The sequence below is a fragment of the Aptenodytes forsteri genome, unplaced genomic scaffold, assembly GCF_000699145.1.
Source record: "Aptenodytes forsteri isolate BGI_AS27 unplaced genomic scaffold, ASM69914v1 Scaffold260, whole genome shotgun sequence".
Lineage (NCBI taxonomy): Eukaryota > Metazoa > Chordata > Aves > Sphenisciformes > Spheniscidae > Aptenodytes > Aptenodytes forsteri.
Window position 1 is genome coordinate 1046446 of NW_008795557.1, and position 13548 is coordinate 1059993.

A 13548-nucleotide genomic window follows, 5' to 3' on the forward strand; every position below is an offset into this window, starting at 1 on the left:
GGACAAGGGGGAATGGCTTTAAACTAAAGGGGGGGTAGATTGAGACTAGATATAAAGAAGAAATTTTTTACGCTGAGGGTGGTGAAGCACTGGCACAGGTTGCCCAGAGAGGTGGTGGATGGCCCCCCCCTGCACTTTTGCCTTTGCGGTTTTTGCCGTGCTTTTGCCACTTTAGGAAGGGTGTAAAGTGGTCTCCTCCGCTCCGGAGCCCTTCGCCTTGGTGGCTTCTGGTTATGCATTCCTTTTTCTCACTTCCTTCAGCGTCCATATGAGGAAAAATATACCAGAAAGTGTTTTCTGTTCCTGCAGGTTGATCCAAGCTGTATTTGCAGGATTCTTAGTCACTGTACTCCAGAAATTGCTCCTGTAAGCATCTTCTGTAGATAAACATAACCAGACCTGCTCTGAACATACAGCCTTGGTTTTTGGATGATTTTGCGGAGGGCAGATTGCAAGATTTCTTCCTCATCCTCTTTCATGGACAATTGGAAAGACTTACTGGGGACAATCCTCAACTACCTTCTTATGGATCCTGAGGTCCAGGTGGTGGTGAGAGAGACAGTCAATAGGAGAGATAACAAGGATTGCTCATTTCCACTTCAGGGCTGAGACCTAATCGCTCTTCTGTGGATCCAAATCCCTGAGCAATATTCTAGATTCCTCTCATATCAACATCTCTACCAGACACAAAATGTAACAGAGGAATTGGTTTTTGGGTTGGGTTGTCTGGTGGCCATGGTCTTCAGCGATGCCCTGGATTTGTTACGTGCACCTGTTCTCGGCACCATAGAACTTTCAAGGTCTGGATCTGGAATGTTTCCGGGTCACATATAGGAGACAATTTATAACTGGAAATGGACAAGAATCAGAAACTCTGTAGCAGCGCTCAGCTGTCCAAAAGGTCCCCACCTCATAAGCACAGAGATGCTGAGACCCTCAGCCACGCATGTGTGATCAGCTCCTGGTCAGGTCCCATCAGCTCCCATCAGCTCCCATCAGGTCATGGGTAGGATCACCATTGGGATCCAGGGGTGGAAGTGGTTTTGCAGAGAGGAAACCCACTTAGGGTACGATCCTGATGGCTGGATATTGCAAGAGGTTCCATAGCCTAGTTTGGGAGCCCTAGATATCAGGAACTGTTATCTAATAAACATCTGTGAGGAAATATCTGCTGCTGTCGAGCTGAACATTCAAACCCAGATTAAATATATTTTTGACATCTTTCACGACCAGTTTTTTAGCAGTCATAGAAAACTTACTGTGCATCTCACATATGTATTTTGGGGAGATGTGAATTTGGAGTTGGGGAAAGATGGTAGATTGTCTGTACTGGGAGTGAAAGTCCTCTATTTGCAGAATAAGTTGGTGGGCTGGGCAAACATCTCCCATATCACTGCATGAATATGCCTGGCTCCCATTCCCAGCTGGAGAGAGACAGATTGATGTGAAAGGAGTAGCCAAGCTCCATGAATAACTCCAGATCCCTCAGTGAGCTCTGTGAAAAGATATTAGAAATGTCTGTTCTGTGCTAAGGCTTTTGGCTGGTCCTCGGATCAAGGTTGATGTTTAACTCCAGATTTTAGCTGTATTTTATGATGTGGACCTTGGTCTTTAGGTACAGCAAGAAGCCCCACTTTCTTATTTCTTACCAGCACACCCAAACCTCTCCCTACAGAGAAGAAGCTGAGATATTACAGCCCTTGTTTTGGTATTTTGGATATGTCAGACTAGTTTGGAAACGCAATCACGACATTCTCTCTGATGCTATTGTTTGGTTTATTGTCAGAGGGGCAAACACCTCTGTGTTCCACCCAGTTCTGATCTCTACTCTGCAATTAGAAGCATGTGCCGTGGACCAAGGAATGGCTGTGGCATCCCAGGCAAGTCTAACCCTGTGGAAGAAAATAACACTAGCCAACACAACTGGCATCCATGTCTGACACCTTAAACAGCACTAAAAACAAAGAGGGTTTGAGGAATGAGACAAGATGGACTCTTCAACACCAGCAGCACAGAGAGAGCAGTCTAGGTTTGCCTGTCCCTTTTACTCTTTTTCCGTTCACAGTCACCTCTTGAGCCCTCCCTACAATCAATCTGTCTTTCTCCTCATCTTCTGTCACCCTTGTCACTTCACATTCAGCTTCCTCATCTGTAATTTTGCATCTATAGAGACCTAGCTCCATCTCGTTATTTTCCTTGCAAGGACCTGTGAGCGACAGATCCCTTCTCTAATCTCAGGGTAACTGTACTCCTCTCTCAGCCCTTCAGGAACACTTGTTTTGTTTCCCTTACTCCGCTTCTCTACATCCTCCAGAGTCATGCTGTTATTAAAATCATACACACATACAGAGGTGGTGTACATTGGCAAGGAGCCTGTGTTGGTGCGGATGATTGGACCGTTGCTTTTGAGCCCAGTCTGTCTGTATCCTGTTCCCTGAAGCAACTTCTTTGACTCACAAGCTAATGTCAACTACTCTTGTCTGAAAAGGCTGAAAGATAATTATGTTCCAACAGGTTTTGTGAAAATTAGTGCCACGGCAGGGCTGAAGTAGCTCAGCTGGGAGAGCGTTAGACTGAAGATCTGAAGGTCCCTGGTTCAAGCCCGGGCTTCAGCAGTGTTTTCCTGTAGTTTTTTTGTGCCCAGTGCTGGGCTCTCCAGTACAAGAGAGATATGGAGCTACTGAAGAGAGCCCAGCAAAGGGCCGTGAAGATGATGAAGGGACTGGAGCATCTTTCATATGAGGAGAGGATGAGAGACCTGGGACTGGTTGCCCTGAGAAGTTGTGGAGTCTCCATTCTCCAATATTCAAAAGCCGCCTGGATGTGGTCTTGGGCAACTGGTTCTAGGTGGCCCTGTTAGAGCAGGGGGTTGGACCAGACGACCTCCAGAGGTCCCTTCCAAACATTCTGTGTGTAGAGGAGAAAGACACAAGTTTATGCCTACAGCAGGGAAAAGCAAGGCTAATGTCATCCTCAAGTATTTCCATTAGCAGTGGCCACCTGGCCAATCAGCACAACCATACGGGCTGACCAAACAGCCAACAAACAGCTGTGATTAAGATTAGGGTATCAGAAGAACCAGACATATATATAAATAAAAGCAGGTTTATACATTCCTATCCTTACAGAACCATTTATTGAGTTCAACTTTTTCTCTTTTTTCTTTTTTTTTTCAGACAAGCTAATAGCTCTGTGGACAGGGACTGCTTCAAAATTATCTTATCGCCCGCTCTGAAATCCTAATGTCTGTCATCTGTTGCAAGATCTGCAACGCTACGTCACGCACAGAGCCCCCAAATAAACTTCCGTTCTCATTTAAGACACCATCTGTGTCCCATTTCTGCAGTGCTTGGCAGAGATCACTTCCCTTCTATGGTATGTTTGTTCCCCTCACTGAGCTGCAGCCTTCTTTGGAGGTGGGAAAGTCAGCGGGTGGAACGGATGCCAGCTCTCTGCAAATGGAGATCACTTTGCTGTGACAGTGTCCTTGGGTAGCAGGGTGCTCTTGGTGTTCAGCCTTGGTCGGGTGGTCCTGGAGCAGACTCAAGGGCAGCCCCACAGATGAGCTAGAGCCAATACTGAGTCACATTTGTCTACAAGAAAGGGAAGAGGCTTCGCTGGGACGCTGGCTGTTAATGAGGGCAAGAGCAGCGAGGTGAAGAAGAGCCAAGCTGGGGACATCAAGTCCAAATGCGCTGGAACACCCAATTGCTCTGGGTCCTTTTACCAGCTAATTGATGGAGTTCATAGTCTTGTCTTCCTATTACGCAATTAAATTAAGCTTTATTGCATAATTCAGACAGCTGCAACCCACAACAAAGCATAAACAGCCTTAGCTTATGCTGTCCCTCAAACCAGCTGAACGATCTGTGCAAATTGCATTGCTATGCCTCAGTTTCCCTAGCTGTAGCAGTGACACCTGCCTTCCCTTACCTTCCCCAAGTGTGGTGAGAGTTATCTTACAGGTGAAAGTACTCTGTGTTCCCAGCTTGTTTTTGTCAGTTATCCCACCATGTGTCCCCACGGATGATGCTGTATTACTCACACACCTCTCAAGTCCTCTTTTTCTCTAATTCCTTTTATTTGCAAGAACTGCGAACAGTCATGCTATCCAGGAAAACACAGCTGGCATAATGCTGGCATCAGCGTCACTGAGCTGTGCTCAGGAGACTGTTCCTTAGGAACTCCTATGGCTTTCAGGTGAATTTACCTCAAACTTGATCGGAAATGGGGAGGGGGGAGCGATAAGAAAGGACAGCTCATCTCAAAAGAACAGTGAAAGATGAGGTAAATAATGAGGCAGCAGTGTAGGAAAGAGGATGACGGACTGGAGATGATGTAAAAGACTGCTGAAGCCTGGGTCACCATTGATACAGACCATTTTAAATGGCCAAGAAGGACTTTGGGATTCATCTGGAAAGGGAGAGTCTGTCACATAAATGGAGATGAGAAAAACTTGGAACATTTTGCCTATCATGGAAAAGGCTAGGAGAGGTTGAGTGTGTGTGGGGTGTGTATCTGGAAGAGATAAATACCATGGATGAAGAGCATGTGGTTGAGCTAGAAGGAAACATTATAAGGAATGGGTTTAAACTGGTTAAGGATGTGTGCTAGCTGTAAACTCAAAGGTTTCTACCAGTCAGTATACAGCAGCTCTCAGCGAGCTCTTTTTCCTGTCCTTTGGAAAGGGCAGCAGCTGCCACAAAAGACTTGTAGTGGGTCTTCTAGGAAAGGGGGTTTACCACATGTGGCAGTTGGGTACCACCTTCCCATCCCTAATTTTCATTTTGCTGCACAACCGTCTCTGTTGTCACAGTGGCTGATCACACTGAGGGTGCTCAGGTTTCATTAGATGTAACAGAGTGGATGAAGAAGGCATGATGAATCAAAACCTTCTCTTCTCCATTCTCCTTCCCCAAATAATTTTTTAATTTTTTTTTAAAGAAAAGCTGAGATCTTGTATAAGCCACAAAACCCAGGGAAACGCGTAGGTTTTAGCCTACTTTTGGAGCTGCTGTATTCCTCTTTGCTTTTGAGATTGTAGCCCAAAACTCTCCTTGGACACTGCTTGCTTACCTTTAAGCATCCAGCAGTACCAGCTTCCATAAACTAATTAATGTCATGCGAAGACTGCCATGTCATCAGCCCTCCTTGACAAAGATGAAGGACCTGGAGAACAACAGCAGGCATAGGGGATAGGGGAAGGTAGGACCAACGTGGGATGTTATTTTCTATAGATTTTTGGTCTTACTAAGAAGAGACCATCATGCCTGACTCTCGCTGGCATCAGCCCATGACCACAGTAGACAGTGACATGGGATGGAAGAGTGGGTTACATCAAGGGATCTCCATCCCTACAGAATAGGTATAATTCTGGCTAAAACCAACTGCCAGGAGGGAGTCAGATCCCTTGAGCAAGTGGAACAGGGAAGGAGATAGCTCTGACCTTGCCCTTTGCCTGCAGCTAGTTATTTCTAGGGAGGGCAAAGTGAGAAACAACACTTGGTCGCATTATTCACTAGGGAAAAAGCTCTTTTTGCCATTTTGTTCTCCAGCCATTCCAGCTCTCTAATTGAGAACAAAACATTGAAAGAGACAACTTTGGCTCCACAGGAGTGGAGTGGATGGCCACAGGTCCATCAAACCCTGGGTCAATCAGCAGAAGGTGGTTTGAGAAAATCTCTGATACAGAGAGCTGTGGAACAACCTTTCCTTTGGTTATCCCAGCTGCCAAAACCAGAGGTGTTGAGACATCTTCAGCTGCCAGTTGCCTTGGTGCTACCGTGTTTAATAACCCTGATGCATCTGTCCACGAAGATTTTGTCTAAAACAGTTAAAACTCTTCCTTGATCATTTTGGTAATTGTTGGTTGATGGGGTCTGTTACTGGTTGCGGATACTTCTGGTGCCCTTGCTCACTTTGACAAGAGAAGTGTCCATCACATGGAAGCAGGGACAAGATAGAGGTGCCCCCAAACCAATCTCCAGCAAGTTGAATTGATTTAAGGCCATCTTTCTTCCCTTCTTGTATTCACATAGAGACCCACATTCACTCGAATCCCAGTTATGTGCGTGCTCACTGGACAGGCTGTGTGCCTGCAGCTGGTCTGCTCTCAAACTAGCCTGTGGAAAGTTTAATTAAAAGCGAGCAGTTTCATGAAGAGACATGGCAGAGAGGGAAAAAGATCAGTAATCTAATTTTTCAGCTTTTCTTCAACTCTACATTGGATGGTCCTCTACCCCTTCCCAAATGCTCTTCTCCTGTCCCACACACAATAATATGTGCTGGCAAAGTTGGCTGCCACGGGGAGGGGTGGACATGGGAGGGAAGTCGTGGTCGCTGGGAGTGGCAGCAGAAACCCTCCAGCAGGGAATAGGAATAACTAGTAACACATTTCCAGAGCACTGACTTGCTCGCTGTCTGTGCCGCCCACCCCCTCAGCTCGGCTGGCCCGCCAGCTCCAGGCTGAGTACACCCACCTGCGAGAGGGAGCCAGCCTGAACGGCAGCGAGGGAAAAGTTCACCTGGAGGGGAAAGCAAGCTCTCCCTGGAGGAGGTGAGAGGAGGACGGGGGATCCTGTGAAATACCATGGCTGCATTTTAAGAGGGACTTTCTGGACTGAACCTGATCTGGGACTATGTAAGATGGGAGAAGGGAGAGGCAAGGGGGGCTCAAAGAGGTGTGTTAGCATTCTTACCATTGTGGTATAGAGGGGAACGGATCATCCAGAAAGTTTAGCTCATTTAGATTAATGAATCTATTGCATATTCCTCAGGAAACCTCTCTTCCACATTTGCAAACACTGCTTGACTTGGCTACAGTGTGTAAGACCATTTTATAACTATTTATCTAGACAGTCGCCACCTCTGGAATGGGACAGATCCCCCAGCACTGCTGGGGGATTAATGCTGCAGGTGGCTACAGGCATATTTGCAGGTGTTGAGATGTTTGCGGTGTTTTGCTTCCTTCTCCTGATGTCTCCTGTCTCATTTTTTTGCCTTGTTTATGTTTGATCTCCTCCAAGAGGACATGTTTGACCCACCTGGGGAAGTCATGGCTCACTTCCCACCACTCATAGCTGAGGCTCTTACAGGTCATGCCAAGGATGCTGACACCTGATTCCTACATGTGTCAATTGGATTCCTTATCAACACATGCACAAGCTGGTAAATTGTGTTTCTAGACGTATGGTCTCTTGATGTCGAGTCCTGCTCCCCTGCAAAAAAATCTTTGGGAAGGTCCTAGCATGCAGCTCCAGGCTCCCGCTGTACTGTGTCACTGTTTCCCCTGTCGCGCACCAACGCAGGAACCTTTACAGGGCTGGCAAGAAAAAGATTTTCTATATTGTCACTTCTCAGCCAGCCACAACTGAGAAGACTTGAGGAAAGAAAGGCTCCCTCATCTTCTTGGGTGACCATATGCCATCCATGAATTTGGTAAGGACTTGGTCCTGAGCGAGAAGCAAATGCTCTCTCTCTGTCCTGTTGCAGACTCAATGGCTGGTGCTGGCCAGGATCAAGAGAGCTGAAAGCCTGCTTTTAGGAGCTCATCTCCTGGAGTGATTTCAGTTCCAGAGAGCTATCAGAGGCTCAGGATTTATATTTTCTAGATGCCAAGACCCTTCCCTAAGGGTAGCGTAGATACAGTTACGCAAACTTTACAAGCCAAGTGCTCAAACACTTGAGCAGAGCTGCAAGAGCTGTGTGCCTATGAATTGCAGTCTGTAACAAATACAAGGTAATTTGTGTTGCCTGAGCACATGGTAGGGCTAAGGTTGTGTGCGGGTACCTCACATTTGCTCCAGAAATATCAAGCAGCTGAGAGGTGCTAATCTATGTAGTGGGGAAAGCCGACTGCCTCTCCAAACCCTGAGCTAACAGTTCTTTCTGCAGGGAAGCACTGAAATTGCAAAGGAGCTGATTTTCACCTCTACTGACTATCCTGAGAGGCTGGGGAAAAAAAAGGAGCTCTTAACTTAGAAACTTCAGTTAAATGTTTAAAGCCAGAGGTATGATCTGAGACCTTAAGGCCTAAAAATCTTTGGGCTGAAAAAAACCCGCGCCCTCAGTGGCTTTGCAAGCCTTCTGGTCCTGGTTTTATTTACATATGCTTTTTTTTTTCCCCTCCTTTTTCCTTATTGGCTCCAACGCTAGCGAGCTTGTGTGGCAAATCTGTAGCCAAGGTAAAGTCTGAACTCTGCTTTTGCAAGCTTTCAGGTTGGCACTGTAGCTGCAAAGCTAGCTTTCCTCAAGCAACAGACAATCCAGCACATCCGTGGCCACCCATCAGGATCTTTAATGGGGTGGCGTTAAAATCAGCAGGCAACTGTACTGCCTCTCACTCAGTCCGAGTAAAGAAAAGCTGCCGCCGTTCTCTATGCTAATTTTATGGTTTTCAAAAGCCCATTTCATTTCTCCTCCTCCTCCATATACTTCTCTCTCTCTCCCTCTCTCTCTCTCCCCCTGTGGAGGTGCCAAAGCCTCCTCTGTCAATTTGTGAGAACTTCTGCTTGAAAACTAGAGCAGAGAATCACCCACGTAACCAGGCTGGCATGAAAATATCGGAGGCAGAGACACTGACTCAAAATGACTCGAGGAGTTTCCCCGTGTCAGGGTGAAAGAAATGGGAGCCTGGAATCAACTCCACCACAGTCCCTGGGGGATGAGAGACCTGTCCAGCATCTTCTGACCATGGGTGGTGAAATTTCTTGTTAGGAAGACGTTTTTGCATTTGTTTCTACTGTCTGTTCATTTTTAATTTTATCTGTTTTCTGCTTGCCTGGGGCTTGCAGTATTCCCAGTTCTGCTTTTTTTTTTCCATGAAAAAACAAAGCCTCCTCTGTCAATTTGTGAGAACTTCTGCTTGAAAACTAGAGCAGAGAATCACCCACGTAACCAGGCTGGCATGAAAATATCGGAGGCAGAGACACTGACTCAAAATGACTCGAGGAGTTTCCCCGTGTCAGGGTGAAAGAAATGGGAGCCTGGAATCAACTCCACCACAGTCCCTGGGGGATGAGAGACCTGTCCAGCATCTTCTGACCATGGGTGGTGAAATTTCTTGTTAGGAAGACGTTTTTGCATTTGTTTCTACTGTCTGTTCATTTTTAATTTTATCTGTTTTCTGCTTGTGCCTGGGGCGCAGTATTCCCAGTTCTGCTTTTTTTTTTTCCATGAAAAAACTCAGCAGGGCAGGCTTTCTTCTAGACATTTCCAATTGCTTGTAATGAGGGATTACAGGACACAGTTGAATTTCTGCAGACCGAAGCAAAAGAGAAGTTTCCAACCCTTGTGGCACAAGCCAAGTAGCTTAAAAAGATGATCTAAGTGTAGTTTAAAGCCTTACATACTATCTAGTAATTAAAATCACTCCTGTATTGGATTCTCGTACTTCTACTTAGTTGAATTTGCAGAGCTTTGCCGAGGATGTTTTCTGGGCTGCAAATGGTTGTTGGGAACCAAACTGAAATCCACCCACCCTTCTGCATGGACTACCAAACTCTCCCCAATCTGTCACCTCCTGGGTGCTCCCAAAGGCTGACAGAAGAGTATTCACTCTTGCCCCAGACTGAATCTCACCCTGGGCAGGGAAATGAAAAAAAAATCTCCGTATCTCATAAGCGACAGCAGGAGCTCCACAGCCCTCTTTCTCTGGGCTTTTTTGAACGCAATTTGCATATTTAAATAGCCTACTTCCACTTGTAATGAGCAGTGCTTCATGTTCTTTCCTTTTCCTCCACTAGCACCCTGCAGTCACAAATAAAATTAGACTTTGCTATTCAAACCAAAAATAAAGGATAGCCCGTTGCCCCAAAAGTTAACAGCCCAAATACTTAACAGCCCAAATAACAATCTACATTGCAATTAATTAATCAGCCATAGATACTAAAGCCAAGACCCTTCAAAGGTATTTTGACTATCTATTTACTTTAGTACCTCTGAGGAACTGAGCTGGAGCCAAAAAGTATTTTGTTATTCTCCAGTTTTAGCATTCAGTGTTCAGAGCAGGTCCTGGACAGTCGCTGCATATGAAGGAGGAATTTTTGTCTTTTTCTTTTTGTTTCTTTTTTTTTTGGCATGACACATGATCAAACCCTATTTTAGGACACTGTTTAGACAGAGAGAAGAAATCCTAACTCTAAATGTTGCAGGGGCTTGCTGGATGACCTGAATGGAAGAACTGCCCTGATCCTCATATCTGCTATCTAAAGACCAACATGGTATAAGTCATGCACAACATCATGTTCACCAGGTGAACTAGGACCCTGTGCCTTTCAAAATCCAAGCAGCTCCCACTGCAAAAGGCAGGCAGGGATGGATTTGCAGCTCTAAGCTCAGTTTTCGGAAAAGCTGACAGTTCAGCTGAGCTCTTAGGAACAGCTGGACTCCCGTATGGATGGTGAAGAGTTGGCTCCCAGGTCATGGACTGCTGCCCGAGGCTCCTTGGGGCAGATCTTCTCCTCAGTTTTAGGTATTTAATGCAGGAAAGACCTTGGTTACCCCAGGCTCCTTCTAAAGTCAATGGGGAGAGCTGGTGCCTCAGAGCATGATTCAGATTTCAGCTGCCAAGACGTTAGATGCCAACCTCACCGGCTCAGATGGGCTGAGAAAGGGCAGGGCTGAACACGCGCAGAACTAATCTGCTGCCAGAGGGTCTGGACGGCAGCTCCTGCGCACCCACTGCTGCAGGGACTGCGGGATGCATCCCTTAATGCGAGCATAAGTGCTCTTCGTCACAGTCTGGACTCTACACAGTTGCACAAAAGCGTGTGTTACCTTTACGACCGCAGACAAGCTGTCTGTTCATGGCACAGTGCTGCTACACTTCCACGAGCTCTGCACTGCAGCACAAACCAAGCCTTAATGTCTTTATGCCTGGAGCAGTAATCGCAGGATTATTGCTCCCATGGCATGGAAATAATAATCCTTTCTTTTCCTCATCTTGTAGCTGCCATGTAATTTAGAAAATTAATCTTCAAGGCTGGCAATGTCTTTTATTGTCTGTGTGTGTTGTCTGCCTCTATCTCCGTCACAGCTAGCTCGTTCTGTCAGGTCTCAGAGCGCTTTCCAAAGTGACTCTGGAGTACTTTGCCCAACTTTCTGATGGGTGAAACTAAGGCATGAATAAAAGAATTGCCCTCTCCTCAAGCTAGCCATTGGCAGAGCAAGGGACAAAGCAGACATGCAGTCCAATTAGCCCATATATTACAGCAGGTCCTACAAGAACATAAAAACAAAGCAGTAGCAGAAGCACTCCATGGGAATGCAAACTATCACAAAACCAAGCAGCAAAATAGGGAAGGCAATGCTGGCACCATGCATGCCTCACCCCATGATCTTTTTCATCAGGGCAGCTATACTGACGCTGCAGCTGTGATTCACAGTGACTGCAAATCAGAGGTCTGGGGTCTTCTGTCAGACCCCATAAAACACAACCGAGCAGGCACTGCGTATGCAGTAACCCCTGGTGTGATCTGCATTCGGTAGTTTCAGTGGGAACTCTCCCAGGCATACTAACAGAGCCAGTCATGCTCCTACAGTCACCACATGCTTTGCAGGGTTTTTTTTCCTGTTTAGCTTTTTTTTTTCCCCTCCCCTCTGGAGGAAAGGGTTTTAAGCTCCTGCTGAGGATTTCCCATTTACTTAGCTGGCTGATCTTTCAGTGCAGGCCCCTGCATCCCAGCAGCAGTGAGATACAGCTCTGGTGCTGTGCGGTCGGGGTGGATGCGTGCAGACCGATCCATGCCACCGCTCTCAGTGGGAAAAGTGGAGAGAAGTGTCAAAAGGATGGGGGAGAAGGACAGTAGCAAATCAGGACTGAAGGCATTAAGAGAAAGAGGCAGAAATCACTAGAAAAAGCAGAAAATCAGAACTGAAGGGCACCGGCAGAGCTGTGAGCCTTTGTGGGGGAGAGCTGCGGGCTGGAGCAGCGCTGTGCAGGGGCTGGGGAAGAGGTGATTATCGGGGTCTGACATGCGCTGATTGATCAATGTGGGGGCCCCAGTGCCGAAGGAACATGAACGGTGGGTGAGAGGAGGGAGCTGCATATGTGTGGGCTGGGTGAAGGTGCTGGCAGGGCAGCCGCCCCCACGCTGCCTGCCACCCACCACCGTTATTCATCTTGCACCTTCCCTCGCCGCCTCCCGGTGAGCAAGCACCACGGAGCACGGGGCCGCTTTTAACCCTTCTTTGAGCCGAACACAGGGAACCTTGGCAACTTTTGGCACTGAGGCTTGAGATGAAGCTGTTTCAGCCAGGAGGGGACTGCTCTCATCACTGCTGGCATCACTGCACTATGGTCTCTGGGGATTTCTTCATGTCCTGCAGCGTGAACATGAGGGCCTGACTGCTAGCATCAGTGGGAGCCTTTCCTTTGCCTTCCCACAGCTGTGGATCAGTCTGCAAAGCAATTTGATTGCAGCTACCTCCTTGTGCTGAACTGCAGCCATGTTAGAGGCGAGCAAGCCCAGCAGTCACTAGCACCTCCATGTGAACAACAGTGCCGGCTTAGACCACGCGTCCTCCAGTACTGTCCATGAACAGATACCCAGGAAGGAGTAAGAACAGGCAAATGTACATGATACCCATCCCCAAAATCTCTTCCATCCCTAATAATCTCTCCTACCTTTTAATTGTTTTAAGTTCAGGGGATTTCCTCAGCTGGCTGTAGTTTATCTGTTCAGCAACCCATAATAAAGCTCTACTCCAAGTGCTTATCTTCATTGTGGCAGGCCCTTCTAGACTGCCTGAGATAAGGCTGCCGGTGGCCCACCAAGGAGAGAGGTGATGGGAAACACCAAGTCCTCTGCCGGGTTATAGTGCCAAAACCAAATACAACTTGTCTGTCCTGCTCGATGGAACTAAGGCCATTCAGTAGGGCACATCTGTCATGGTGCTAAAACCTCTTCCCCTCCCACTGCCTCAGCAGAAATAGATTCATTATGTCCAAACCACCTCTTGGGAATGGTTCCTGCCCCCTGCTATGCCCTGAACTGTGTCTGGACATTGTCTGGGAGAGCACGAGTTGGTACATTTAGGTAGTGTGCAGGAGCACTTGGCAGTGCTCAAGCCCAAGCACTGGCCTTATTTAGATTTCCAGCACACTTGTTAAACCATGAGTCTAGCACCAGGTCAAAATATTGTTTAGCAGGACTGCTTGAACGCTAAGCCTGTGCCATCCCACTGCTCTCTGACTCACGATCTGTGCATCTGGTATCTGATTTGCTCCTGCCCTCAGGGCCCAAGGCCATATTTCTCCAGTGTGGTAGATGAGGTCAGAGCAGTTCAGCATAGCCACAGTGTGTAAGCTGTTCTTAAACCTGAAGACAATGCCTGGGATTTACATACAGAACTGCCTGAAGTCTGTTTTCATAACAAAATGAGGGCCCAGACATATAGAATCATAGAATCATAGAATAGTTTGGGTTGGAAGGGACCTCTAAAGGCCATCTAGGCCAGCCCCCGTGCCGTGGGCAGGGACATCTTCAATTAGATCAGGGTGCTCAGAGCCCCGTCCAACCTGACCTGGAATGTTTCCAGGGATGGGGC

At 47.1% G+C, this 13548-nt stretch overlaps 1 non-coding gene across 1 annotated transcript; it reads left to right on the plus strand.

The window, feature by feature from the left end:
• Positions 1-2542: 2542 nt before the first annotated feature.
• On the plus strand, positions 2543-2615 carry TRNAF-GAA. Its single transcript has one exon. It is a non-coding gene; the product is annotated as a tRNA-Phe (tRNA).
• Positions 2616-13548: the final 10933 nt, after the last annotated feature.